Here is a 27,359-nt window from a genome sequence, read left to right as displayed (position 1 = left end):
AAGAGACAGAGAGTTTTCAAAGTGGCCATCAGAAAGCTCTGGTCCTGTTTCCATCTTTCCACCCAGAGAATGGACCAGTGTCTCTCTCTTGTGGGGCTGCCACTGCACAGTGCCACCTGGACAGGACCAGCCTGGGACACAGAACACACAAATCCCATCGGCAACTCTCATGAAATCACAGAATTCCCAAATTGCCATAGGTTGTTTTATTTTGTTTTCTTTTGTGACTGTTGCCCAGGCTGGAGTACAAAGGCACGATCATTGCTCACTGCAGCCTCAATCTCCTGGGCTCAAGCAATCCTCTTGCCTCAGTCTCCCAAGTAGCTGGGACTAGAGGCATGTGGCCACTATGCCTGGTTACTTTTTTAATTTTTTTGTAGAGATGAGGTCTCAGTTTGTTGCCCAGGCTTGTCTCAAATTCCTGGGCTCAAGCGATCCTCCTGCCTCAGCCTCCAAAAGTGCTGGGATTACAGACATGAGCACCGTGCATGGCCTGCTTTGTTTTTTTAAGAAAGTTGGCTTAAGTGGGTTTAAATTGACCCCAGGAGGCAGGGGCTGGGGGTCCTGAGCTGCACATTCAACACCCAGCTCCAATCAGTGGCCAACTTGTACATGATTTAGGCACAAATTTGTTTTGGCCGTCCACCAAAAGATGCTACATTTCATTCTGATTGTTACCTGTTCTGAAGTTATCATATGAAAAGTGCTACAGTAGGCTGGGCGGCGTGGTGGCTCATGCCTGTAATCCTAGCACTTTGGGAGGCTGGGGTGGGCAGATTACAAGGTCAGGAGTTCGAGACCAGCCTGACCAACATGGTGAAACCCCGTCTCTACTAAAAATACAAAAATTAGCCAGGTGTGGTGGCATGTCCCTGTAATCCCAGCTATTTGGGAGGCTGAGGCAGGAGAATGGCTTGAACCCGGGAGGTGGAGGTTGCAGTGAGCCAAGATCAAAACACCACACTCCAGCCTGGGTAACAGAGCGAGACTCCATCTCAAAAAAAAAAAAAAAGAAAAGAAAAAGAAAAGAAAAGGGCTAGGGTAGAATCCAACGTGTTTTTTTAATGGTTTTATAATGGGGGGGAGGAGAAAAATTCATGATCTTAAGTAAAATTATCATGGAGAAATGTCTTAAACTTCAGAAAAGCAGCATGATCTACTGTAGACAGAGCTTTTCCCCAAGGTGGAGACATTCAGAAGTTCACTAAGCATCCCAAGCATGGTGCAAAGCACCAAGGGCCACATGAAAGAAACACAAATCATGAGTCCTGCTTTACATCACAAGGTATCTGCCCAAGGACCAATCACATGCAAGGGCCCAGTCCATCTGGGGAGACGAGGCCTATGCAACAGCTGCGCAGGAAGGCCCAAATGGACAAAACAGACCCCATAATAAATGGGCCAGAGAGGGGAGGCCAGAGCCTCTGTGATCTCCTGGGATCAGATAGAACCTGGGGAGAGAGAAAGAAGAGAGAAGCCTGCTCCATGTAGCACAAACTGGGGATGGCTGATAAAAAGATTGAGCATGTTGAATCTGAAGGACTCCCAAGGCACGGCTCTCTAAGTGAAAAGTACCTGGCCCCAAAGAAGGCAAGATAAGCTGAACAGGTGGAATGGAACCAGATGAGATTTCAATGCTGCAATCTGGATTTAATCAGCGGGAACCCATGAATGATGTCTGGGTAGGTTTATTGATGACATTTCTACATCTGAAGAGTGTTTCCAGCACCCTAAGAGTGGGGATGCAAGAGGCAGGGAGGTCATCCAGGTGGTTGTTAAAGTGATTCAGGCTGAGCTACAGAGAAGGCAATGAATCCACAAGCTACTGTCTAAAAAGATTAAGTATCATGAATAGGTGACTAAAGGAAAGAGGGAAAAAATATGGGGATGGTGGGACATGACATTGATGAAATCAAGAAAGTGGGTGAGTGGAAAATTCACATGCTACATGTTTACTGCCATATGTCAAGTCAGACTCATATGCTGCTGTAGAAGAGTTGTAATTGCGCTTTGCAAGGCCAAGGTGAGTGTTTTCCTTGAGCCCAGGAGCTCAAGACCAGCCTAGGCAACATAGCAAAACCCTGTCTCCACAAAAAATACAAAAATTAGCCCAGTGCAGTGGCGTGTAGTCCCAGCTACTCAGGAGGCTGAGGTGGGAGGATCGCGAGGCCTGATGGTCGAGCCTGCATGAGCCATGATCACGCCACTGCACTCCAGCCCGAGCGACAGAGCAAGACCCTGTCTCAAAAAAATTTAAAAAAAGTGGTAATTTTCCCCAAAAAAAAATTTTTAATAAACTTGAAGTCATATAATGGTTTTTTTAAAAATAAAGTTTTTCAATATGCCATTTTAAAAAAAGATTCAGCAAAGTCATTGTCTGAATCTCCTCAAAATGTATGCTTTGTCATAATTCAACACCCACAAAATCACATTAATAATTTCTCAATACTATATCTTTATTTAAACATTTACTGATAAGTTAATGTATGCCCAGTGCTGTGCTAGTACAAGAAATTCAAAAAATAAAATAAAATGTCAACCCTCATCCCAAGCAATTTTTAATCTATTAGAGGAATAAGACAGGTACATAAACTACTACAAATATGACAAAATGTAGTCAATGCTGTCTTAAGGGAGTATGAATACAGTACATAGAAAGTCAGAGGAAAGAAGTCATTTCAACTAGAAATCAGAGACAGGATTATATGTTCTGGGTCTTGAAAATCAGAAAGCATGAATATTGAAAATCTCTCCCAAACCTCATAGCCCAAGAATCTGTACAAATGAAGGGAAAGCACACTCCAGGTTAAGAGAGAAGCTTTTTATAAGACAAAAAGGCAAAAAAAAAAAAAAAAAAAAAAAGCAATAGTTCTATTCAGGGTACAAAACACTGCATATAAACCATGACAGATGAAACTAAAAAAGTAGGCACTGGCCAGTTTTGCGAAAGGTTTTGATTGGCAGATAAACGATCACTATGTAATTCTACAGGTCAGGGCAGCCTTTCAAGATTTCAGACAGGATTTTGGCATGATGGAACATGACCCCTATATAATTCAGCAAATGTTCTTTAAGTACTTTTTAAAAAATAGAGATGGAATCTCACTGCATTGCCCAGACTGGTTTCAAACTCCCGAGCTCCCGCCTCGGCCTCCCAAAGTGCTAGGATTACAGGTGTAAAGTCACGGTGCCCAGCCCCTTTTAAGTACATTTAACCTGGCAATAATGTGCTTGGGACAGAGGGGGAAAAAAATGTTTGCAACAGGTGAGTAAGGGTAACAGAAGCAACAATCATCTTAGATAATCACTATCAGCGTCTTAAAACAAAAGCAATACACAAACTGAATAATCTACTATCATTTTTTACCAAATACCTATCATAGTCTCAGTAGTAAGTATGAGTGCTGACAGACAGACTTCCAGCAGCATTTAAATAAGAAACTAGCAGGATGCCTCCAGGCTACAGTTTTTCATTGGAATTCTTAATACCCAGGCTGATCTTCCAATTTAAGTTGCCAAAATAAATGGATATAACCGTTTAACAGAGTTCAAAATTGAGCCAGAGATGTCAATTCATGTACACATTAGTGAACTTTTATTAGTGAATATCGCAGCCCAAACCAACATTTTCATTACTATAATAGTAACTCTTCTAGAAGAATATACATACTGTTTGGGGGTTGGAATATCATGCTTTCATCTCTTGGGCATTCTTCTCTCTACCTAAGATTAAACCCAAAAGATGAAAGTAATCTACTTATTCTTGGTGAGCCTATGCCCAAGGCCACCCATTCAATTCTTAATTATAACCCCAGATCATACTATCAAAGTCATTAGACTCATGGGATAGTATCGCTCTACAAACCCACAATTAATTCTTTCACTGTAAATTTGCTGGATTACGTACAGGTAAAATCCCATCACAATGAATTTAATTATAATAAAAAGATGTGGAAAAAGATCTGTGTCTCAAGAGAGGGATGCCCTACCAATGCAATGATTTCCACAACTTGGGAATTATTACTAATCTTTGATGTGAAATAATCATTTCTTTTGAAGGAATTCTATCTCCTTCCAATAGAAGGAAGAATAAGATTTTCTTGTGCTCTTTTATTCTTCATCAAGAAATAACTACCCTTAAAAAAAAAACATTTCATATGAGATTAAGGTGGAATTTTAAATCTGTCAAAATTAAAAACAGCAATAAGTTACCAGCATTTTCCTATAAAATTTGCAAATATCTATTTTGATGATAATAACCAGCTTTAGAGAGAGTGTGGAAGCATGAACTGGGACAATCTTTCTAGAGGGCAATCTGACAATATAGATCTACAGTGGTGAAATGTACATACTCCAGTTAAGTAACTCCATTTCTAGAAATTCATCCTAAGAATAAGAAGTAATAGTAGATATATGCAAAAATTTAGCTTTAAGGGTGTTCACTGAAATGCCATTCATAACAATATAAAACAAGAGCTTCCTAAATATAAAAATATCTAATTGTTTAAATGAATTATAATACAGCCATATAAAAGAATACTAAGCAGCTACTTAAAATTATGTCAAGAACATCGTTTAAATTACTAAAAGACCTTACAAAACAGCACAGCATGACTCTGCTTTTTTAAAATATACATATTTGAATTTTTAATATAGAATAAAAGACTGAATAAAGCATACTAAAATCATAGCTGTAGATTTCCCTGGTCATCAGTTCAGAAGTATTCTTTATTTTCTTTTTTATTTATCCATTATTTCTCAATTTTCTTCAATAAATATTGATATAAGAAAAAGGAAAAACAAATGTTTTAGAAACTACTCTTCAGCTGTCTTTTTTCTTCCACTCTTCATCACCCCCCAACCTGCTTCAGAAAAACCCAGGTGAACTCTCAGACTAACCATCAGAAAACAAAATACAAATACTGCACAAACAAAAATGCACCAAAACAGAAACATAATCCAATGGTTTTTGTTTTGTTTTATTTAGAGACAAGATCACATTCTGCTGCCCAGGCTGGATGCAGTGGTGCAATCTTGGCTCACTGTAGCCTCAAATTCCTGGGCTCAAACGATCCTCCTGCCTCACCCTCCTGAGTAGTTAGGATTACAGGTGTGAGCCACCATGCTCAGCTAAATTTTTTTAATTATAAAACTCCCATAGAGATGAGTCTTGCTATGTTACGCAGGCTGGTCTTGAACTCCTGTCCTCAAGCCCTCAAGTGATCCTCCCACCTTGCCTCCCAAAGCACTGAGATTACAGTCATGAGCCATCTCACCCAACCTCAATGTTATTTCTTAATTTCTCCTGCTCGATTTAGAGTACTTGGTTTCATTGCTCATTCATCACAGTAAGTCTATCTTCCCCATAGTTTCTATTGATAAGCATTGCACTCCTTTGACATGGATTCTTCATAACAAATTCTAATGCAACAAAAATAACTTTAATTGTTCATATTTACCACAATAGAAGTCAACTCTAATATTATTTGCTTGTCAAATCTGGATAGACAGAAGGTCACTGTTTAATAAAAACCATGGTAATACCTTTGAAAATTTTGCTTATCGCGTAATGGGAAACTGCAAAAAAATTATTTAAGACTGTGAGTTCTTCTTTTAGAGCTTTAACCCAAAGAGCTCATCCTAATGATGCCCCTGGTGGCAGGTAACATTTAATTTTTCTCTGTGTCATTGAAAAAGAATTAGATGTAAAACTCAGGTAAGAGATTAATATTTCACACCCTGAGGCTAAATACTTCAGCATGAATATTCATAAAGCCTACACTGAGTGAAATCTCATGTGGGTGTAGATTTAAAATGCTTGAATCTTTTACATAGTTCAGAGACTGGGCATCCCAGAGAGAAAGGCAAGAATTCAGTCAACTGCAAGAATTCAGTCAACTAACAGGCTATTAATGGCAGGTCTGAACATGCTACTATGGCAAAAAGCATTACACACACACACACACACACACACACACACACACACACGCCTACAGCCAAACCTTTCTTTCTTCTTGGGCTCCTGTAAGTGATGAAGGTAAGTGTTGATGGTCACTAGGAACAAAAATCAGGGTTTCTCCTTGGTGCTTCAGATGCCTGACTATGAATGTGTCCCCTCCTAAGTTCCAAGGGGACTTTAAGTGGGGGGGGGGGGTGTGCTATGGTTTGAATGTGTTCCCTCCAAAATTTATGTGTTACCAACGTGATAATATTAAGAGGTGAGGCCTCTGGCCAGGCATGGTGGCTCATGCTTGTAATCCTGGCCAGGCATTACATTTTAGGAGGCCGAAGTGGGTGGATCACTTGAGCTCAGGAGTTTGAGACCAGCCTGGACAACATAGTGAAACCCCATCTCTACTAAAAATGCAAAAATTAGCTGGCTCTGGTGGCATGCGCCTGTAATCCCAGCTACTCTGGAGGCTGAGACAGGAAAATCGCTTGAACCTGGGAGGTGGAGGTTGCAGAGAGCTGAGATCTCACCACTACACTCCAGCCTGGATGACAGAGCCAGACTCCATCTGAAAAAATAAAAAAAAGATGGCCTCTAAGAAGTGATCAGGCTATGAGGGCTCCTTCCTTAGGTGTCCTTATAAAGGGGTTTGATGAAGGGAGTTCATCACTCTTTGCCCATCCACCTTCTGCCATAGGAGGATGCAGCATTCAAGGTGCCATCTTGGAGGCAGAAAGCAGCCCTCACCAGATGCTGGCACCTTGATCTTGGACTTCCCAGCCTCCAGAACTGTGAGAAATAAATTTCTATTCCTTTTAAAATAGCCAGTCTCAGGTATTCTGTTACAGCAGCACAGAATGAACTAAGATGGGAGGCAGTAGAGAGAAGAAATGTGGAAAAGGAAAGGTAGGCAGGACCATCTTGGTGCTAGTTGGAGTCACTTCATTGTAGGTCCACCCACCCATCCCAGGATGACTGTAGGATCCCCCCCTTAGGTAAAAGACTCCAGGTGAATGTCCTAATTTATCCTTCCCTGTGACAACATTGCTCTTGGTCCCTTGTAGTAATTTCTACCTTAAGAAACAGGAAAACGAAAGGAAGTTACTATGGGCTGAATGTTTGAGACCCCTCAGAATTCAGATGTTGAAACCTAATCACCAAGGGGATGGTGCTAGGAGGCAGGGCCTTTGGGAGATGACTGGGTCTTGAAGGTGGAACTCTCATGAATGGGACTAGTGCCCTTACAGAAGAGACCCCAGAGAGCTTCCCCAACCCTTGTGCCACATAAGAACATAAGAAGACACATCTATGAACCAGAAAGCAGGATCTCACCAGACACTGAATCTGCTGGCACCTTGATCAGGAACTTGCCAGTCTCCAGAAGTGTGAGAAGTAAACATCTGTTGTTTATAAACCACCCAATCTGTGGCATTTTGTTATAGCAGCCCAAATGGCTCAAAGAACTCTCTTAAGCCTTATGGAACAAAGCCTGACATTAGGTAGACATAAGCCAAAGATGGAAAAACAATATAAAATAATAAGGGCAGAACTAAAGAGATAAGTACAAAAATAAACATTTAGAATAAATTGCCTGCCCAAACAACAACCAAGGTAACTAGGGAGCCATGATAATAGCCAATAAATGCCTTCAAGGTATAAACAAAGGAGAAGAAAAGTTTAGTGTAGTATCCTGAGTGATGAAGTAATAGAATGAAATTTAATCAACGTAAAATGTAGGCCTAGGGTAAACTTCCCAACACATAGAGGATTTTATACCCTATTCTTCCCATGGGGTAAGGTATTTTTCCCTCAGAATAACAAAACATGGCAGGACAAATCAGTAGATAATATTCTTTATGAAAGGATCCGGCCTTGACTCTCATATCCAGACCATATGGCTAAATAAATGCATAAGCCATCTAAAGACTCTTCTCACATCTAAGACCTGAGATGCGTGTTTTCTCAATCCTCACCTCTGCCAAGTTAATACATAGCTGCTCCTCCATTCATGCCTGCATCCTTCTGCCATCTCAACCTTGTCAACTACTCTGTATCGCCCTACATGTAAATGTCTAGGGAAATAAACTTCAGCAATTGACAGAGGGTCAGATGGCAAAGCAAATGTGCCTCCTCTCAGGAGATCTGCCAGAGCCCTGAGTTCCGTTCTGTTTCCTGTCAATTCTAATGTCCACCATAGTGCACCTCAGGCAGAGAGCAGACAGGCTTGTAGATCTGGTAACACCTAAGGATCTAGACCAGGAGGAATGAGGTCACCTAGAAACACAGGGAAGCAAATCAAAGTACAGGGCTGGGGTGATATGGAATATCAGGGCTTACATTCATTCAACAAACATTTACAGTGTAGCTACTACAGGCGGAACTCAGGAGATGCAAAAGTGACTCTTCAGGTATCATGTACCAAGAGAGCCAGGGGACACACAATTAACTACCACATAATGTGATTATGATAGAAAAGAGGTAAGAACGCAAAGGACTAAAATGAAGATGTAACAGACAACGTAAGTGCGAAGCAAAGAAACTAATAAAACACCGTTCAGACGGGCAGTGGCGTAAGCATCTATAGCTCCAGCTGGGCAGAAGGATCACTTGAGCCTAGGAGTTCAAGGCCAGCCTGCACAACACAGCAAGATCCCATCTCTTGAAAAATAAAAAAACTTATAGTTCAGTTTAATTATTGATTTTAAAATATATAACAATCTAGAACTAAAATCCAAGATATCTCAACATAGAAACTAATGAGATGGAGAAAATGAAGTAAAATATGCTAAGATTGTTGTTTTGTACATAAATAATAAATATACAATGAATAATTTTAGGCATTGAAGAAAAATATAAATTTGAAGGTGATTACTAAAAGATCACTACAAAAGTTATACATAATTTCCAAAACATCATGGAAAATAATAGAACACGAAAGAAAATGGAAGAATAGTTGTAAATTCAACAAAGGGAAAAGGAAAAGGGGAAACAGGCATAGTAAACTGAAAAGATATGTAAGACGGCAGGCATATGACTGTGTCTATAATTATAATATACATAAATAACTTAAATGCCTGATTTCAAAAGATAGAAATTCTCAAATCAGGTTACAAATCTACGTACATACAACTGGGATAGTGGCTCATGCCTGTAATCCCAGCACTTTGGGAGGCCGAGGCAGGTGGATCACCTGAGGTCAGGAGTTCAAGACCAGCCGGGCTGACATGGTGAAACTCCGTCTCTATGAAAAACACAAAACTTAGCTGGGCGTGGTGTGGGGGCGCCTATAATCCCAGCTACTTGGGAGGCTGAGGCAGGAGAATCACTTGAACCCGGGAAGTGGAGGTTGCAGTGAGCCAAGACTACACCATTGTACCATTGCACTCCAGCCCAGGCAGCAAGAGCGAAACTCCATCTCAAAAAAAAAAAAAAAAAAAAAAAAAAAATCTATCCAGATGCTATGTAAATGAAACACTCCTATAAAACATACCTAAAATAAATATCCATGGTTAGGTTGGGAACAAAGGGATGAAAAAAGACATTCCTGGTAACTGTGGCTTAAACAAGATAGAGGTTTATTTTTTCCTCACATTATTCTGCCTATCCCAGGGCTTTGTACCAGTCTTTAGTTCTGCCTTGATTATTGTCCCTCCAGATCTTAGCTCAACCACCACTTTCTGGTCATTCAAACCTTGGAAAAAAACAGAGGGAAGAGGTCAGGGCTTGGTATATACAGGTTAGGTATTCCTTATGTGAAATGCTTGGAGTGTTTCAGATTTGGGATTTTTTTTAAATTTTGGAATATTTGCATATACAATGAGATATCTTGAGGATGGAACCCAAGTGTAAACACAAAATTCATTTATGTTTCTTACGCACATAGCCTGCAGGTAATTTTATACAATACTTTTAATAATTTTGTGCATGAAACAAAGTTGTGTACATTGAACTATTGGAGAGCAAATCTGTCACCATCTCAGCCAACCATGTGGACAAAATCTGTGTTATTAAGCATCACGATCATTCCTCATTCTGAATTTATATGCTACCAATAAGCAATCATTGTCTTACACTTACTCACACACAAGTACCTAACCGTAAAAAAATACGACATACTGGCCAGGCGCAGTGACTCATGCCTGTAATCCCAGCACTTTGGGAGGCCGAGGCAGGCAGATCATGAGGTCAGGAGATCAAGACCATCCTGGCTAACACAGTGAAACCCCGTCTCTACTAAAAATATAAAAAATTAGCCGGGCGTGGTGGCGGGCACCTGTAGTCCCAGCTACTCAGGAGGCTGAGGCAGGAGAATGGCGTGAACCCAGGAGGCGGAGGTTGCAGTGAGCCGAGATCACACCACTGCACTCCAGCCTGGGCGACAGAGCGAGACTCCATCTCAAACAAACAAAAAGAAAAATGACACACCATTAATACAGTGAAGAAATAATGTGTTCAGGGTAACTAAACAACACAGTAGCATCTCCAGAACTTGCCATTAGCGTATCTGGTCTTGCCATTTTCTTACCCTTTGTGGGCATGCACGGGAAAGATACATTACAGAGGAAGGGGGCTGGGAAGATCTTATTTCCCTGGGAACACTGAATAAATGGTGTGTGGCATTCCTGTGTTTTGACTGCAACCTTTCACATGAGGTCAGGTGTGGAATTTTCCACTTGTGACACCAAGTCTGCACTCAAAATGTTTCCGATTTTGGAGCATTTCAAATTTTAGATTAGGGATGCTCAATCTGTATGACTATTGACTACATGCTATGTAGTTAAGGGAAAGTGTGCGTGCGTTTGTGTGCGTGCACACATGCATGCATGTACACATGTGCATATGTGCACTGTAGCTGTAGGGATGGGATGGGGAACTGCAGGCAAGAAAGCCTGATAAACTGCAAACAGAAATGTATCTGTAACAGACCAAATGTACTAGAGAGGGCACCACACCCCTGAGACGCATGATCATAGAAATCTACTAGATAGATTGGGTGAAACCAGACACTAGAATGACTGAAGATGCTTGTAAGGGAAACAGAAAGGCAAGATTAGTAGACAGGATGGGCTATGGGATAAATGACAAGAAAAAAAGAAAGAGACCCAAAGTATTCACTCAACAACTTTTACCAAGTACCTACCAACCCACCAAGTTCAGTGGAGGACTTCCTTAGAACAACAGAACCAGGCGTAGTCACAATGGTCTGCGACTGCACTGGGGTGAAAGGGAAGATCTTGGAAATAAAAGGGAAGTGGAAGAGTAACACAACATTAATAAGGGATTTTTATGTTGAAGCAATGCTGCACAGGGATGTAGGAAAGCAATGACTAATCTTTGCTTGATTTCATTATCTTATTCTTTTAAGCTCAAAACAATATGGTTGACTATATTCATTTCGTATCTGTATTCCTGATGAGCAGTAGCTTGCTACTCTGATCCAAAGCTTGGGAGAACAAGTGTTGGCTATTAGCACATAATTCTAGCATGGTATATTTCAATATCGCATTTACAAACTAGGAAAAAAACACTTAAACATATATTCCATCTTCTGATTCAGATCTTTGGTAAAAGAAAAGACCACGATCGCATAAACATGCCTACTAAGATACATCATGTCATGAGAAAAACACATTAGAAAGTACACGAGCGCTTTATTCATCATCTGAGACAGGGACTTTTGTGAAAATGCAGTGACAGAGGTTGTGGTCGCTTCCCTTTGTACATGAGCTGACTTATGCTGTCTATTGTACATATTTGTCAGGTTTCTTAACGTTCCTCTTAATACGGTGTCTTTATTTAGTTCTCCCGAAGGAATATCAGCAATTTGTGGGAGCAGGAGGAACGCTTCCTGTCAATTCTGCATAATGACCAAAACAGGGTGATTGAATTACTTAATTGAAGCTCTGCAGCTTGTAACATGAAGCATATCGGGCCCTGTTCATTGTAGAGAGAAAGCAGTGGGTGGGTGTTCACGTAGACAGTATCAACAGAGAGCCAAATCATTTTCATCTTTATGTTTGCTTTATTTTTCTGAAGCTCATACAATCCACAGGGACTCTCTCCTCAACTCTGTAATAGCCAACGGGTGATAAGGTGGGGGAGGGCATAGGTAACTGAAACAGGAGCACATAAAAGCTTTGCATGTAGATTAACAGTTTTATAAACTCATAACAATTTCTATCAGCCCACAGAATTGCTAGCATCCCTGCCCTCACCTGTTGGCATCACGGCAAAGCTGCAGCTGAGGAACACGCAATTGTATTTACAGAGCGTACGGCGCCAGTGTGCACTGGTCAGATTCTCAAATGTGGCTAACTTTGGGGCTCTCCTAAAAGCTTTCAGCTCCAGAGTCTATGGGTATGAGCTTGTTTGACTGCTGGTGTAGGAAATGTCCCAAGACAGTCTAAGGGGTGCGGATCAAGACCACAAGTTCAAGTCACCTACACTCCTAAACAGTCACAATTGCTCTTGGCCAGTGACAAAATTACTGTACCATTTAGATGATGTTGGGGCTGAATCTCCTAATTCTGGATGCCTCTCAACTCCCCTCAACACAGGATCAATAACATTTTCATATTGTAGAATACATCTTGAGAAGAATCAAGCCAAGAGTGGAACTAGCAAAACTTAGGGTATTTAAAAATACAGTAGAAGTCCTATTATCTGATTCAGAGCTGATGTTTGACAGGTTAACTAAAATATATATATATATATATATATGTAATGGTTAAATGAAGGAAAATAATTTTAAATAAGTCTATATCTTAAACATTTTATTTTACCCTAAAATGTAAATATACATTCATTTAATAAAATCTAATATTAATTCATTAGAAGATGGAATACTATTGTTCACATGTAGTTCCTCCATTGTGTAACTACTATATTGTTGATTTGTATTATAAATACATGCTGTCGTCTAATACACTGTAAAGGGAGCATTTTTTTGGCCACCACATGAGAAATTTTTACTTCTATATCGTTCTTATTGTCTTCATATTCAGCTTTATCTTTTCTTGTGGCATATATGATTTCTGCATCATTCAACTGCATTTACAAGAAATTGTCACTCTTGATCCTTTGTTGTACACCATCTTCCTTAAAAAAAAAAATAAAAAACACTGGAACTGATGCAAGACAGATGAGCCCCAAAATTGGGGCTTAGCCTGGGGAGGTTCTTGACTTCACCCAGGAAAGAATTCAAGGGCAAGGAAGTGGTGTTAAGCAGCAAGTTTTATTGATGTGGCAGCACACAGCAGCAGTGGAGCAGGGTTACCCCACAGGCAGTGTGCCCAGAGTAGCAGCTTAGGAGCAGTTCTGCAGTCACAGTTATATCCACTTTTAATTATAAACAAATTAAGGGCAGGTTGTGCAGAAATTTCTAGAAAAAGGGTGGTAACTTCTGGGTTATGAGGTTGTTGTTATGGAAAGGGGCAGTCACTTCCAGGTGTTGCCATGGCAATGGTAAACTGAAATGACATGCTGGTGGTCATGTCTTGTAGAAAGCTGCTTTTGGCTGGGTGCAGTGGCTCACGCCTATAATCCCAGCCCTTTGGGAGGCCGAGGCAGATGGATCATGAGGTCAGGAGTTCAAGACCAGCCTGAGCAACATGATGAAACCCCGTCTCTACTAAAAATACAAAAAGTAGCCAGGCACGGTGGCGCACGCCTGTAATCCCAGCTACTCAGGAGGCTGAGACAAGAAAATCGCTTGAACCCGGGAGGCAGAGGTTGCAGTAAGCCGAGATTGTGCCACTGCACTCCAGCCTGGGCGACAGAGCGAGACTCTGTCTCAAAAAAAAAAAAGAAAGCTGCTTTTGCCCCATCCCTGTTTTAGCTAGTACTTTATTTGGTCCATTGTTTCCATTGTCTGAGCCAAGCCTCCAAAGTCAAGTCTCGCCTCCTACCTCAGAACCCCTGATTTATTTGAGATCATCTAGCTCAGTGGCATAATCTTTTGGCGTCCCTGGGCCACACTGGAAGAAGAAGAATTATCTTGGGCCACACATAAAATGTACTAACACTAACTATAGCTGATAAGCTTTAAAAAAAAAAATCACCAAAAAAAATCATAATGTTTTAAGAAAGTTTACGAATTTGTGTTGGGCCGCATTCAAAGCCCTCCTGGGCTTCATGCAGCCCACAGGCTGCCAGTTGAACAGGCTTGATGCAGCTAATAAACTATGTCCTTTACTTTCTTCTGGTACATTTGGATTTTCTGCAGTAGCTGTCAATTTCAAGCCAGTTTTCTCCAAGATGGAGTATATGCTGAACTGGAAACTCCACTCCAACATGACTTATAAATAATGTCTATTATGTTGGTGACTCTTGAAAATTTTGTTATCTACATTTTTATATTCTACAATTTGGGGTCTAAGATACAATATCCAGGCAAACCCTGAAATAAAATATTTTTCCTGGAGCTGAGCCAAGAGGAATAGGGTAGGTCAAATCTGTGCTGTTACAGTACTGAGAACAAAATTCCACAGCCAAAGGAATGCTGGAGATAATGCTGGAGTTGAAATTACAATTTTGAGGGAGAATCCTTCCAGCTTCAGGACTAGCTGTTTCAAGAGCTGAAATAAACCATGCAACAATATGCTAGTGCACTAAATTGAGGAGGTCTGAAAAGTTCCCATACAGAGTTGGAAAATTAAGCCCCACATTTCTTCAGAAATTAAAGTTGTAGTCACATGAATAGAAATGGAAGAGATCCATCCTACTCAGACCACTTCAAGGTTTCTGCCTTACAATAAGTTAGCAGGTACAGAACTGTCACATGCCAGGTACCCTATTTAGGACTTCCTATGGATTATCTCATTTAATCCTCATGACTACCCTGCAAAGCGGGTTTTCCAGATGAGAAAAAAGCATCTGCCGAGGTGTACATAGACTAGGGCGAGGACTTGAGTTCAAAGGCCATGATCTTCCACACTGCTCTCCTGTCCCTCCATAATACATACTCCAACTCACTCAAAGCTCCCTTCCAGCATCACCAACAAGAAAATCTCAAACCACCAACGCTCATCTACCAAAAAATCAAAGCTACTCACACACATGATCAGTTGCAATTATTTTTAACTTTGGGAACTTCTGAAAACTCTTGAATGAAAGATGAGTTTGGGTTTGAAATGACAGGCACAAAGAAAAGATTACAAAACTAACATGCAAATGAAAATATTTCTGTGTTCCAAAACAAAAAAGGTAAGAAATTAAAAGAAAAAGAAACATATATAGCAGGAAGAATCCTTACCAACATTAATATGGACTCTTTTCCTGTTGTACAGAGCTTTGGATTAATACTAATTCATACTCAGTTTCTCGCCCTTTTTAGCAGCAGTAATCACTGTGGTATCACTTTGTGCTACCATGTCTGCATCTATGGAAATTTCCAGAAAGATTTATCACTTTACTTTCTTGATCAATTAACAGGCTAGCTTGGGATACTTTTAAAACATTTCAAAAACAAAAATTGAATTGAAATATCAGCAGAAACTGACAAGGCAAAAGGTAGCTTTACCAGCACTTTTCCTCTTGCATTATTTCAATTAAAATAGACAACAGGCCAGGCACAATGGCTCACACCTGTAATCCCAACACTTTGGGAGGCCGAGGCGGGCAGATCACGAGGTCAGGATATCGAGACCATCCTGGCCAACATGGTGAAACACCGTCTCTACTAAAATACAAAAAAATTAGCCAGGCATGATGGTGTGCACCTGTAGTCCCAGCCACTCGGGAGGCTGAGGCAGGGGAATTGCTTGAACCAGGGCAGTAGAGGTTGCAGTGAGCTGAGATGGCACCACTACACTCCAGCCTGGTGATAGAGCAAGACTCCAACTAAAAAAAAGAAAAAAGAAGAAAAAAAGGAGACAACAAAAACACCACACTTCACAAATCAATCCAAAATTATTGGAAGTCAATCTTTGTTTTTCTTTAAAGCTAAATTCAAAGAGAAGTTGTTTCTGTATTATAGCAAGGAAAACTCACATGGAAAGATTGATTCCTTGGCTTAAAAATCCATAGAGCCTGATTGTATTATTTGGAGTTTAGAAAAAAAAAAGATTTATGTCTATGTGATGGTGTCTTAGGGTTCCCCCAAAAGCAGATCCTGAGAAAAGGCTGCAGGTCGTTTATTTGAGAAGTAGTCCCAGGCCTGTTTGAGGGTGCATGAATGAGCAAGTTACCTCTTGGACATCCAGGGCATGGTCCTGCTGGAACCCTCTGAGGCACTCCATGGCACACACCTCAGAAGTGACACAACTGGGGACAGCGAGGTGGAGCATTTATCTATCAACTCCCGTCCCTCCTTGGCTGAGGGTTGAGCACAGAATCAACTCCACGTCCAAACTTCTTATAGGATACACCTGTATTCAGCCTAGCTCCTAGAGGGAAATGTTCAGGCAAGAAATTCAGCCTGCCTGGGACTAGCCTCAGCTGCAGACAAGTGCAGGTGGGCTGAGGGCATAGGGGTCAGGGCCTCAACAGTGCCTGCCATAGCCATAGCTTAGGGGTAGCTTCTTTCGAGCTTCCTCAGCTAAAGTATGGAATCTGTTTTTCCACTGTACATCACAGACCCAACTGTTCACAAACATTAGCCTATCTAAATTAGACTCCTTGTCAGTAGAAAAGACTAGAGACCCTAAGTAACTCTCTCACTGCAAATGACAAAAAATGCTAAGTATAGTAATTTGAATAAAACTCGAATGCATAACTGAGCTAATAAAAACAAAAGGACTCCCCAGAGGTCAAAAGCAAAGTGGAAGCTGGAATCTAGAAATATAAACAAGGACCAAAGTCCGCTTTTGTTCACCAAACCCTTGCAACCTTGACCATCTGCTTTGGCTACCATGCAGTGGTGTGTGAGCCACAGGAGACCAGACCTAGGGCCTTCCCAAGTGAAATGAGATACCCACTCCCACCCCATAACATTAAAATACCAAAGGGCCACTCTCTCTAAGAAAGGGTGCCTAGAAATAAATTCTCCCTATAGAAGAAAATTTAACTGTATTGGTCTTGGAGCTGGGAATATCTATTCAATATTTGAAAATAAACAACCAATTAATCAACTAATTAATAAACTCTGAGAGGCCACATAACATTTGTTGAGAACATTTAAACAATCTGTTCTACTTTCATTTTAGACATTTTAATTAGTCCATTCAGAGTTGCTTACCATGCAAGACTTATAGGGATATCCAAGAAGTTAAAATATTTTCAAACGCAGTTATTAAAATGTGTGCTTCGAAAGTCTCAGCCAGTGGTGGCTCACGCCTGTAATCCCAGCACTTTGGGAGGCCGAGGGCAGATCACCTGAGATCAGGAATTCGAGACCAGCCTGGTCAATATGGTGAAACCCTGTCTCTACTAAAAATGCAAAAATTAGTCTAGCATAGTTGTGCGCACCTGTAATCCCAGCTACTCAGGAGGCTGAGGCAGGAGAATCACTTGAACCCGGGAGGTGGAGTTTGCAGTGAGCTGAGATTGTGCCACTGCACTTCAGCCTATGCGACAGAGCAAGACTGTCTCAAACAAACAAACAAAAAAAAACAATATGAAAGTCTCCTCTTCCTATCTTAGAAAATGATCACTTAGTCTACCACTAAATGACACAGACCCCAGACTCTTGAGCTCCTCTCTGTTGCAATTACATGTTCCTCATCATGTAGACCTCTCTACAGGACTTCCTGAGTGCCCTTAACATGCACCTGACATGGCAGCTGATTCTACCCAAAGCGACACGAAAGAGTCCCAATGGCTTTTATGACCTAGTCTGAGAAGTCACATACTGTCACATCTGCTTCATTCTACTCATTGGATGAGAGTAGCCCACACTCAAGGAAAGATGAAACTAGCTCACCTCTTAAAGTGAGATGTATTACAGAATGTGTAGGTACACTTTTTGAACCACCGCACTACCCCAAACTCTAATATCACAAAGACCAACACTTGTCTTTGAGCTGTTTCTTGTAATCTCTACATCTGTATTTCTAACTAACATGACTATGATATATTCATTTTCTATTATCACCCTTATACCACTATTTGCCCACTCACCCCACACAAGTACACACACACTCCACACACACACAATTCTTGTTACCTCATCTTCCCAATATAGTTGTATCATAATTTTTGCTTAAATCAATAATCAGTATTTAAATTAACATGGTCACGTAAATATTGCTTCCAACTGGGCCTCATGGTACAATTTATTTCATTTCTACAAATAATTTTTAATTTATTTCAAGTTCTGGTACCACTTGTTTTTTCTAGACTTAATAACTGTTGGGGGGTGGGGAGTTAATTGCTTATTGTTTTATTGGACCCATTACAAACTTACACCTAAATTTTCTGAAAAAAATCATCTCTTCCCAATATGTTGAAACAAATCAGGTCATCTATCAATTGAATTTTATATATATATTATATATAATTTTTATATATAATATTAACATATTATATATAGTTTCTATATAGTATATGATATATAACATATATAATAACTTATACATATATAAATTGGAAACATTTCTCCTGGGAGTCTTCACCTTCCTGCTCTGATCTGAACTGGTTACACCTTAACTGTCATCTTGGAACTTCCCTTCACCATTATCCATTATCCTGGGAATGTCTTTTGTTTATCTCCTGTAGGGCATCATGTTTGCTGGATCCCATATCTTTCTCTTTTGTGATTTTCTCCCTTGTTTTGGTGGTACATACTCTCATATCCGAGTGTCTTCTTGAGCATGGGCTGCCTTGGAGAAATAAATGTTGTGAGTATTTTACGTCTGAAAATATCTTCTACCCACATATTTAGTTGATGCCTGCTGGGTATAGAATTCTGGTTTGGGGCCAGGCACAGTGGCTCATGCCTGTGATCCCAGCACTTTGGGAGGCCGAGGCGGGCGGATCACAAGGTCAGGAGATCGAGACCATTCTGGCTAACACAGTGAAAACCCGTCTCTACTAAAAACACAAAAAATTAGCCGGGGGTGGTGGCAGGTGCCTGTAGTCCCAGCTACTCGGGAGGCTGAGGCAGAAGAATGGTGTGAACCCAGGAGGTGGAGCTTTCAGTGAGCCGAGATCACACTACTGCACTCCAGCCTGGGCAACAGAGCAAGACTCCATCTCAAAAAAAAAAAAAAGAATTCTGGTTTGGACATTATTTTCTCTAAGTCTTTTGAAGTGTTATTCCATCATGTTCTAGCTTCCAGGACTGCTGTTCAAAAGTCTAAAGCCATTTGGATTCTCTATTTATTGACCTATTTATTTCCTATAGATTTTAAGGATCTTCTTTCCATCTCTTGTATTTTGAAATGTTATGGTGATGTACTTGTACTTTTTTCTTCTTTTTTTAACTTTTTTTTTTAGTCATTGTGTGTGATGGTTAATTTTAGGTGCCAATTTGACTGGGCCATGGAGTGCCCAGATATTTGTTCAAACATTATTCTAGGCATTTCTGTAAGGCTGTGTTTGGTGAGATCAACATTGAAATTGGTGAATTCTGAGTACGCAGATTGCCCTCCCTAATGCAGGTGGGCCTGATCCAATCCACTGAAGATGTGAATAAAAAAAAAAGCCAACCCTCCCCCTCCCCAGAGTAGACAGGATTCCTCCTGCCTGACTGCCTTCAAACTGGGGGACATCAGCTGTTTCCTGCCTTCAGACTCATACTGCACCACTGGCCCTCCCAGGTCTCCGGCTTTTGAACCTGAACTGGAACTTCACCATTGGTTCTCCGGGGTCTCCCACTTACTGACTCACCCTGCAGATCTTGGGACTCATCAGCCTCCCATATTGGATGAGCCAATTCCTTATAATAAATCTCTTCATATATATATTCTTACACACACACACACACACACACACACACACACACACATCCTATTGATCTGCTTCTATGGAGAACCTGATTCACATATTGTGCTGGGCATTCAATTAACCCTTTTAATCTGAAGTCCAATGTGCTTCGGTTTTGGGAGTTTTTCTTGTGTCAATTTTCTATAGCTTCCTCTCCTGCTGGCTTCTCTGCTCACTCTCTCTGTAACTCCTGTTAGTTGAATGTTGAAGCTCCTGAATATCCCTCCCGAATTCTGTTATCTTTACTCTTTTTCTTTTTTGTTTCTCTTTGTTGTGTTTTCCAGGATATTTCTTCAATTTTATCTTCCATTCTTTCTACTAATTGTTTTCTTTGATCTTATGTTTAATTCCCGATAATTCTTTCTTTTTCTCTATTTATTTTAACGGAATCATAGATGAAGCATCTCTCTTTGGCCATATTAATAACAATTTGTTTTTGTTCTATTGGTTTTTAATTTTCCCCTCTCTCTCTCTCTCTTTCTCTCTCTCTCTCTCTCCCCTGTTCCCACTGAGTTCCTTTTCACAGTAATCTTATTCTCTTTCATTTTGTGGCCCTTTCTTGAAGGTCTGGTGGTTGTTAACTGTCCATTCACATTTAAGAGTGAGGCACTAAAAAAACAGTTGATAGATCTGCAGGTGGAAAAGACTTCCTGACTTCAGACATGATCCAATGGAGCCATGGCTATTTCATTAGAATACTCTGAAGCATCATTATTTGTAGCTCTTTTCTTTGGGGCCAGTTTCCCACAGAAGAATCCTCCAGTCTCCAACTAGGAGCATAGACACTTGTCCAGGGCTTTCTAGAAGCTATGGGGAGAAGAAATGGAGTGTTTCACCCATTGACCATTCAGATTTCATCTTAATCTCCATTTTCAGTTTAGCCCCATCGCCCTACCCTCAGCTGTGCCTGGAATCCTAGAGACTAAAGTTACTCTGGTTCAGTCTCTCCAGAGAAACCTCCACTTTTCTGAGGGTGAAGAAAATGTTACCTGACTGACACCTTGGGGGAGGAGCATCTAACTGCCCCTTTTAAGGACTTTCAACAAATCCCTTCTCCGCAACCTCACATTCAGAGGTCCTTGCTGCTTCAAATGCGTGAAGCTTTCTGGGGTTCTCAGTGAGATTTGACTCAATTCCAGCTTTCTCTGATTTTCTCAATTAATTACCCACTTTTCCATCTGCTTTTTAGTCTCTAGGTTGGGATGACAATTGCTGTCTGCTATTGTTCTCTTTGTCCTCATTTATTCCTTAATTGTCATTTTAACAGAGCTGAGAAGGAAACTTTCTAACATTCCAGAAATTCTGAGTGCCAAAACTCATCTGGCCCCAAGGATCGGGAAGGATATTGCAGTCCTGCGATTTACAAACATGTTTCCTCCCAGAGTCACCCCAATCTCCATGAGAGTGTGAGGCCATGGAAGCAAAACCCTCAGATTTTAGTCTTTTCTCTATCATTCATTATGTGATCTCAAACAAGTCCACCAAACTTTTTGTCCCTCAGTTTTGTCACCCATTAAATGAAGGCAACAGTCAATAAAACAAAGATTTCATCTAAGAATCAACTTGGGCCAATATCATTTAGAAATGAAAATATGCTTTAATTCTAAAATTCCAAAACGTCTTATTCTGAGACACAGGTCTAAAAAAATTGGTGGCCGGGCATGGTGGCTCACACAGTGGCTCACGCCTATAATCCCAGCACTTTGGGAGGCTGAGGTGGATGGATCACCTCAGGTCATGAGTTCGAGACCAGCGTGGCCAACAGGGTTAAACCCTGTCTCTACTAAAAATACAAAAATTAGCGGGGCATGGTGGCGGGCACCTGTAATCCCAGCTACTTGGGAGGCTGAAGCAGGAGAATCGCTTGAACCCGGGAGGCGGAGGTTGCAGTGAGCCGACTGCACTCCAGCCTGGGCAACAAGAGTGAAACTCCATCTCAAAGAATTATAAAATAATAAAAATATAAATAAACAAATAAAACAATTAGGCTGAGGACGGTGGCTCATGCCTGTAATCTCAGCACTTTGGGAGGCCTAGGCGGGTGGATCACTTGAGGTCAGGAGTTTGAGACCAGCCTGGCCAACATGGTGAAATCCTGTGCCTACTAAAAATACAAAAATTAGCTGGGTGTGGTGACGCATGCCTATAATCCCAGCTACTCGGGAGGCTGAGGCAGGAGAACTGCCTGAACCCGGGAGGCAGAGGTTGCAGTGAGCTGAGATCAATCATACCACTGCACTCCAGCCTGGGCGACAGAACAAGACTCTGTCTCAAAAAATAAATAAATAAATAAATAAAACAACTGGTGCCATATTTCCCCCTAGAATTCAGGACAGCTAGAGTTAATGGAAGCATGAACGATATCACGCCAATAAGAGGTTTTGCCCAAGGTAATTCAGAATGAGCTCAAGGGACTTTCTTGATGAGTGAAACTCATTCACATTAATAGTGGCTGCTGAGTTCACATCTAAATGGGAAATGTGCCACGTGGAGTGAAAACACACTAATCTATTGTATGGGCTACTTTGTCATACTCTCAACATTCTAGAGGAAAGGCAAACTTAGAAAGCACCAAATATATAAACAGTACATCCTTGTAACTGACCTTCATTCCCCTTCTCTCGATCTTATACAGAGGTGGGAAGAGGGGGGTTTTTAATGTAAAATTTCCATTAAAAGTCTCACTACTTGCAGGGGCTTATATAGTACAAGAGGTGTCTTAGATATTTCTATAATAAAACATTTTCTCTGGAAAACAAATCTCTAAAAAGTAATTTTGTTTTACCCTGTGAAAAAAAAATGGCCATTCTAGATTTCTGTAAAATATAATTCATCTTTATGAAATTACCAGATTACATGCACAATTAAACTTATTTATTAAACAAGACATATGCCAACAACTTTGCAATAATCCTTTAAGCCATAATAGCAGATTTTCAACTTTAATAACAACATCATGCAGCTAATACTCAAAGGACTAATTTTTAAAGTAAGGGCTTTTGGTAATTGAAACTGAAATTATACAATTAAGCACTTGAGTAATTTAAACATGAATGTAAGTGTCCTGACTGTGTGGCTCTTGGCGTTTAGTCAAATTTACTAGTGCCAGTTAGACTTTATCACGCTAATTATTTCTGCTCTGTATCAGATCTGGCTAAATAGAAATTGAGAATTACTTATTCCTCTGTCTTTCCTGCTTCAAAAACACTATATTTTTATGATTAAAGCTTCACATAAATCATCAAGAATAACCCCATGATTCTTATGAGGGCTCCACAGATATTCAAAAAGAGATATTTTATTTGTATACCTATTCCCAAAAAAAGGTGCAAACATTTTAATATAGGGATAAAAGTTATCCAGTGAGTATATTTGCCTCTGAAATGTTTTTGAATAACCACCTCTCCCTTCCTCCCCATCTCCCTTCTTTCCATTTTCTCTATCGAATATAAAACCTTATGTTAGCCTCATCTCCTTAGCCTTAGGAACACTCCAAAATAAAACAGCTGTCCCTTGACAACGAACATGAGAACGGCCTCTCACTTGGTAGAAATCATCTCTGTGATTTTTTACTGGATGATTAAGACTTTTGATATTGTAAAATTATAGTAGGATTTAGAGATTGTATTTCTTAAGTGAATCATAAAAGTCATTGAATTTTTTAAGGTACGGGTTAGAAAACAAGAAACATTGTGAATATTCCAAAACAAGACACAGGCTTTGAAAACAGGAAGAGGCAGGCCAGCTGCCGCTGACCAAGGGAGGGAATAGACACAATGCAGTCAGGCACCATGCAGAGAGGGCACCCGCATCAAGACCTCATTGCCACCACCAAGTACAGAGGCACAAAAATGAGAGAAAACACATTCTAAGCTCAAGAACTGCACAGATAAAGGTAGCAGGGATAAAAAAGTGGGCCAGGCGCAGTGGCTCACACCTGTAATTCCAGCACTTTGGGAGGCCAAGGTGGGAGGATCACTTGAGCCCACACGTTTAAGACAAGCCTGGGCAACATAGCAAAACTCTGTCTCTACAAAAAATTTAAAAATTCAGCCAGACACGGTGGCACACACCTATAGTCCCAGCTCCTCGGGAGGCTGAGGTGGGGAGGATCACTTGAGCCTGGGAGTTCGAAGCTGCAGTGAGCCAAGATCACACCACTGCACTCAGCCTGGGCAACAGAGTGAGACAATGTCTCAACAAAGAAAAAAGAAGGAGCAGATAGGCTCCAGGATATACGGCTGGCATTTAGGCTAAGAGAGGAAGGGCTGTAATGGGGTGAAGCTAAACACATAAGTATAGCCCAGATCACAAAGAGCCTAGGATTCTAGGCTAAGGCACTGACTGGGGTTTTATCCAGAAGGTAATGGAGAGTCACTGCAGGGCTTTTTAAAACAGGAAATAGGCATGGTCGGATATGCATTTTAGAAACACTCTTCTGACTGTAGGGTGAACACTCGATTGAGGCAAGTTAGAGCGGAGGAAAAGAAGGACGCTTTGTTAGAGTAGTCCTGTACAGCACTTGGCTGGACTACAGCAGGCCAGGCTGCATTTAGCAGTATTAATGTAGCCCAGAAGAGCACTTGGCCATGTACACACTACGGCAGCCCAGGCTGCAAAGAGTGAGAACTTGAACCAAGACAGCAGCAGTAGAACAAGTGAAGAGACTAGAGCTCAAGATATTTAAGAAGTAGATACTTTGTCATGGGGTCCAGTTGCATATGGCAGACAGGTTTAGGGCAGAATCTAGTTTCTGACTTAGGAGATTCTGGGAAGGGTGTTCCTCCTCTGGCCTGTGATACTGACCCCATCACCACCTGCCTCCCCAGGAGTAATTGCTATCCCATCAATTACTCTTTTTCACTCCTGTGAATCTTTCACCACAGCCTATAAGATACTCAAGCCTCTCCTATGCCAGGAAGCAAAGATGTGTTGGACACCTACTCTATGCCAGTCAGTCCCCAAGTTAGCTGAAGGAGTTAAGAGCAAGTAGTCATTTATCCCAATCCCCAAATCCATCTTCAGAGTTGATCAAATAACATCAGGCCATTTCGGAAATGAAGGCTTTTTGTTTAGAACTAGTGATGCCAGCCACCTGTATGAATATTCTATCTAGCAAGGTACATGGTTAGTGACGGATGACTTGTGAGTGATCCTCCTGGGCTGTGACATGGTGCTGCAGGTCCCTGTCAAAGATGCTTGCTCTGGAAAAAGCCAAGGGGTCAAGGAGAGACATCTGAGCAGGCTGGATGTGTCATGTAACAGGCCCCTTGTGGCTCAGGGCTTAGCTCTTCATGTCATTCATTCAACAAATACTTTTTATGGGATCATCACACAACAGGTGCTACACTAGGCTCCGGGAAAACAATTGCAACCAAAATGGACCAAATTCCTGCCACCATGGTGCTTAGAGTTTAGTTTCCACATCAATACTTACAGTTCCACCATCACAAGCAAAAGCACACTCCCAGGGTGTGGGGGAGTGCGGCCTCTGTCTTCCGCCAGGGGAGTACATCAAAGCAGGAATTTCACAATAGCTCATTTCCTCCTAAGATCCACTTGTTAGAAAAGGGGCCCCACCAGAATAACAGGCACCATTATTTTTGTAAAACTGGGTTGAACCTCACATGCTGTTCTATAATCTATTTCTAATTAGCCATAAAGATATACTAAAGCCTAACATCAAAGTTCAGAAAGAAAGAAGAGGTTGATTCTCAGTGGCTCAAAGTTGAGTAAGACTGGGAACTCAGTCAAGTCAACAGAGCCCAGCACACGGCAGAAGAGATGGAAAGATAGACAAGCAGAGTTCAGGTTCTGAATGACAAGTGTCAGCATTAGGAAATCAAGCTAGGGCCAGGCGCAGTGGCCCATGCCTGTAATCCCAGCACTTTGAGAGGCCAAGGCGGGAGGACTGCTTGAGGCCAGGAGTTCAAGACCAGCCTGAGAAACAATGCAAGACCCTGTCTCTACAAAAAATAAACATAAAAATTAGCTGGGCATGGTGGCACCCCCCTGTAGGCCTGGAAGGCTGAAGTAAAAGGATAGGTTGAGCCCAGGAGTTTGAGGCTGCAGTGAGCCAAAATCATGACACTGAACTCCAGCCTGGGCAACAAGCCAAGCCCCTATCTCTAAAAAATATTTTTTTTAATAAAGGGAATCAGGCTAAGAGAATGGAGAACAGAAGGAAATGAATGTGGGGCAGTATGAACTAGAAGAGATTGGATTTACGCAAAGGACTTGAGAAAGAAGCATGAGGAATGAACAGCCAAAAAGAAAATGTGATACCAATAAAAACATCATATGAAACAGCTGCTGCTGTTCCAGATCTGAATCGCTCTAAGGGTGGAGGCAGTCAGGGCCTCGGGTAAATACCGATCCCTTGTTAGAGATACAAAGGGAAAAAGAAAGGAAAAAAAAAACCTTTGCCAAATTGTCCTTGGACAGTCTTGGGCAACCTTCTATAGGCTGGGATAATTTACAAGACATGAAAAGGTTTATGGGTTGCTTTTCTTAAAGTACAAAATAAAAATAGCTGTATTTAGTCCTGGGATGGGAGTTAAGCACAAATTCTTGAAGCTTCAATTGCCTACTTTACTGAGTAGAATGCCAAGAAAAACAGCTCTACCTCTCAAGCACAGCATTCTAACATTTGTGCATATTCAAGAAGTGGGGACACAGAGGCAGTGCTCCAATCTTTGCATTTTGCAGTGAGAATGAGAGCCACGTGGCAGAGCCAAGGAGGTCTCCAGCAGCCCTAAGGCTGCAGGTTACTCACCATTGTCCCAGCTACTGTGCTAGGCAGCTTACAGACATTATCTCATTTAATCCTAGCATGATTCTAAATATTGGTTCAACATCCTGTCTATGCCACTGGGTAAGTAGGTAAGAAAAGATGGAATACCTAACAGTCTATTTATTTGTAGCCTGTAAACACTTGTTCTTCCACACAGATAAACCATTAGCTTATTTTAAATACCCACGGTCCACCTTGCTCAACAAGTGAACATCTGCTAAAATTAGCATATAAACATATAGGGTGCCAGGATGTTATGTTTAAAAATTAAAAAAAAAAAAAAGAAATCCTTTGGCCCTGGAAGCACCTTCAAAGATTTCAGTTGTCCAGCCAAGAGGGGCTTCAAACCACTCAAATTTATTACCAAGCAAAATTGTGGAATCATTTTCAGAGGCACATTAAGAAACTAAAGTCTTGTATGATTAAATATTCTTTCAAAAAATCCCTTCCAGGATTAACAACCTCCAACATTTTCTGTGTTGCGACACTAAGAAAATTAAGATATAAAGGCTTGATCCTAGCTATTTTTAGAGGAGAGACCAGAGAGTTAATTTATTTTAAGAACCCGGATCAAGATCCACACAATTTGACATTCACTTCTTCATTCAAAGGTCACCAAAATGCATACGTCAGACATCTGCTGCTTTTTTTTTTTAAGAATGCTGAATTTTAAACCCAATAAGTCTAAATGCAGCTCTAATATAATCTACAAATGACCTTACTAAGTCTTTCTACATCCCATAAAAGTATATT

The sequence above is a fragment of the Pan paniscus genome, chromosome 18 (assembly GCF_029289425.2).
Source record: "Pan paniscus chromosome 18, NHGRI_mPanPan1-v2.0_pri, whole genome shotgun sequence".
NCBI lineage: Eukaryota > Metazoa > Chordata > Mammalia > Primates > Hominidae > Pan > Pan paniscus.
Note: the sequence above shows the minus strand (reverse complement) of the source record.